Source organism: Hibiscus syriacus, unplaced genomic scaffold (assembly GCF_006381635.1).
Source record: "Hibiscus syriacus cultivar Baekdansim isolate YM2019G1 unplaced genomic scaffold, ASM638163v2 tig00001728_pilon, whole genome shotgun sequence".
Lineage (NCBI taxonomy): Eukaryota > Viridiplantae > Streptophyta > Magnoliopsida > Malvales > Malvaceae > Hibiscus > Hibiscus syriacus.
The window spans coordinates 897,550-901,660 of NW_024061884.1; the positions used below are offsets into that span (position 1 = coordinate 897,550).

Below are 4,111 nucleotides of genomic sequence, written 5' to 3' on the forward strand. Positions count from 1 at the left end.
ATTCTTTTTTATTGTAGGTTTTATTTATTTGAAGTTTTTATGTTTAGCTATTTGGTCATGACATTGGATGGGAAATTGGTTTCTGATTACTGTTTTTCCAACAATTACTGATACTCTTCAAAAGAGTTACTATTTGAGCAGCAATGAAGTGTGGTTTGAGGATAGATTCGAGGGTTTTGATCCAAAGAATGAGGGCTTAGGCTTGTTGGAGGATGATAATGAAGGAACAAGCTGCATGGACGGCTGATATGAATGATTCCTGGCAGCCGCGGGCAGATGATTTTCCAGTCGAATGGAAATCTAAAAAAGGCCCGACCGCCCCTGTTAGGAACTATGCAGATATTTGAGTTTTGCATTAGCCACGATTATCCATCTCTTATTAAATGTCGAAAACTCCCGGGTCAACCGCTCTGCACATATTCTTATGCCCAATCATACGGTCTTTTTCCTCTTTAATTATATTGTCCATGCATATATTGTAGACTCCAATAGTGCTGCTAGACTACTAGCATACATCATTTAAAATGCAGGATGTAGTTGAACTGAGATTTCAAATTCAAGTTTCGTTAAAAATATTATATATTATATAAAATTTTAATTTGATTTAAATCTTTAAAAATTCAAAAAGTTTAAAATAGAAGCTGTTTACAAAGTTGACAAGTTTGGAATGTAGTACCATTTTTGCTTGCATGGAGTTGCAAGTACTTTCGTTATCTCAGGAAGGATATGATAAACACATGTAGGGATTCCATTTCTCTATCAGAAATAATAGGAATTTACTAATTCTCAATTACATCGTAAAAGCAGGTAAATGGGAATAATGAATTATTCCTTTGTGTTTCGGTTATTCTCATAACGGGGATTAGGCTTTCCTCAAGCCCGGCTTTCGTTATAATATAAAAATATAAAGCTTAAATTAGTTTGGCTCCCCACGTCATCAAGTAGCGTAACTTACTTAGAAGGCTATCAATCCAATCACCACTGCAACGCTTACCCATGACCACATACCCTAGAGGAAGCGGAAGGAGAAGGTGCTTCAGAATCTTCATCATTGTCATCAGAATCTTTGGGTTTGGGGGGCGACTTCCTCTTGGCGGCTTTAGGAGATGGAGCTGGTGCATCGGATGGAGAAGGGGAGTCTACCTCATCTTCATTCGCAGATTCATCTTCGGCATCTGGGCTAGGAGCGCTGGTACTGCTAGACTTGGACTTCTTGGGAGCAGAGGCCGGTGGCTTGGAACCCGGTGGTGGTGGAGGAGGAAGGATGGGATCACCAAAGGCAGGAGCCACAATGGGTGTGCTAATGTGAGCACTGATAAGTTGAAAGGCTGGGAAATGACGGAACCCAGAAGCTTAGCAACTAGTGGTGAACCCTTGGTGGCTGAACCAAACACAACATCTCCTGGTGCTATCCTGGTAAGGTTGATGAAACCATTTTGGTTGGAAGCCGAGCCGGTGGATTGATACAGAGTGGTGAGAAGAGCACTTTCTTTCCCAGCTTTTGGATCTTTTCCTTATCATAGTAGTCAAGGATGATGTGATTCATGAGGATTTCCCTAAGTTCATCGTTGGGCCTGTTGGCGATGGATTTGATGGCATCGTTGTCCAGGGCTAGTATGGTAATGGTTTGGCGATGGTTGATTGCTTCGGTCAGCTTTGTCTGCTTGAGAAGATTGCTGAGACTGCTGTACTCAGAGTAATCTGCAAGCGCTTTGGTGATGTTTAATGCTGTAGAGGTAGTGGACAAGGCCAGCAGGAAGAATGCAGCAACGAAGAGGAGGTAGGCTTCGGATTTAGCATTCCTAGTCACAGCCATTTCGGTGTGGAAAGCTGATTAATACAAAGCCTGTTTAATCCTGCCATACCACTTGGGCATTATGCCTTTACTTATATTCGAGGCTTACGGAGAATGTGCCTACATTTCATGCTTGCTCCCCGACTTGTTCTAACCTCCATTCCACATGTCAGTATTATATCATGCAGTTGGAACGTTTCCGCTCCATATCATTACTCTTTTGGAGTCTGTTTTAATCTCATGGCTCCTCATCATATAAATAATTCCTCAACCGTCCATTCAAACAGCAAGGGCCTAGGAAAGTATTCATTTCATAAGCATTAGTACAACAGAAAAAATAAAGGTTTTCTTTCCCATGCTCAAAACTTTGTCAAAAATTTATAAGAGATAATGTAGGATGGAACAGAAGCTAAGCTCTAGAAGTTCGAAATCTTTATCTGAAACGGAAACGAGGCCAGTATGGATTGCGGAGCAAAATATATATAGCGTTTCAATTGGCCGCTTACAAGATTATTAGCAAGAAAAATAATAAAAGAGTCATTGTAATGAAGGGTCTGTGTCATTTAGGGTATGTGACATGTTTAAAGAGGAGCACAAATAAATAATAAAGGCCATTGCCTTTGCGTCTGAATGGTTCATAACGGCTGCTCAAATCCTTGCTTTATACACTAACACCGGCTGTTCTCTCTTCTGTTTGGGATTTGGGACGACGACCGTTGACTCCAAGAATACTCTAAAAGATCAGTAACAGCGAAAAAGCAAATCCTCACACACAATTAACTACTAGTATTAAACATATGTGGTATATGTTATTTGTTAATATTATTCTGTTCATTGTAGGCAGAATTAACATTAATTTCCCTGCAATAGCTTTAATGAAGATACATACAAAAAATGAAAAAGAATAGTAGAGTTCATATTATAGCAAAAAGCATGAATATCGAGGACAAAGTTCATGCAAATGAGATTTGCCCAGACGGGCATGAAGGTCCTCTTGGTGGAGAACCATGGAACTATAGCCCATGTGACGTCGTGCGGGCATGAAGGTCCTCTCGTACCAAGCAAGTCCACTTACAAAGTCATAATTACAATTCAACACCCCAAGCTATTCGAATAATGCATATTAATCACCAAACTTTCCAAGCTCCCAAATTGATCAAATTTCACATTCTAACATCAAATTCAACACTTAAACAGTGGTTTCCAGCATAGTAAAACAACTCTTGAACAATTACACATCGAACCATAACTTTTATATAATTATCGATTAGGTCCCCAACTTTTATAAAATTACAAAATGGTCCATAATTTTTTCTAAGGCTTGTAGAATACTTCTTACATCATTTCCAGCTCCTACATAAATTTTCTATAATTTGTATCATCTTTAAAAGCTAAGGTCGAATAGTACAAGTTTAGGGTTCCATGATTTCACTTAGTTTTAATTCGATTCGAGCATGAAATCAACCTCTATTCAACATTTGAAAACCTCTAAAATCAAACCCCTAATTAAATTTCATCAAAGAAAAGATTTCCCTAATTTTAGAGTTAGGATGAAACTTAAGGAAGCATTTCTAGGAGATTTAATCATGTTTTAGTCATCAAACAAGCTTGGAAATGATTCTACAAACTCAACATCCAACATCAATTCCATAAAATCATAAATGAATATAAACCCTATAATTTGGAATCTTTGAAATCAAGCAATATTAGCATGCATAAATGGTACCAAATGATAACATTTTTCGAATAAAACAAATTTCTATTTCATGTCATAATCTAAACCCCAAAAGAAATTGCTCAATATGAAGAAGAAATTTTCTCTTACCTAATGCTGGGGTAAACGGCTTGGAGAGAAAAAAGATGAACAATATTACATGAAATTTTAGCTTAATTTCATGTTAATTTGTCATTTATTAAGCTTTCATCTTATCTGTCCATTAAGAGAAGATGAAATTTTCTCTTACCTAGGGTTGTGGTACATGACTTAGTCTTCTAGCTAAGTGCATTAACAACCCCATTAGCCTTCCCTTAATGTTAGTTGACAACCACATCATAGTCCTTTAAGAGTTCTATTCATCTTCTCTGTTTTAAGTTCAACTTTGTTTGCGTCAATAGATACTTTAGACTTTTATGATCCGTGTAGATGTAGCACCGCTCTCCATAAAAATAATGGCGCCAAATCTTAAGAGAAAACACTACTGCTGCCAACTCAAGATCAAGTCTTGGATAATTCCTCTCAGGAGTCTTTAACTATCTGGAAACATACGCCACAATCTTACCTTCTTGCATAAGCACACAACCTACACTATTATGAGA

The 4,111-nt window shown here is 37.8% G+C and overlaps 1 pseudogene; it reads right to left on the reverse strand.

The window, feature by feature from the left end:
- Nucleotides 1-937: 937 nt before the first annotated feature.
- Nucleotides 938-1,841, reverse strand: LOC120132469 (annotated as a pseudogene).
- Nucleotides 1,842-4,111: the final 2,270 nt, after the last annotated feature.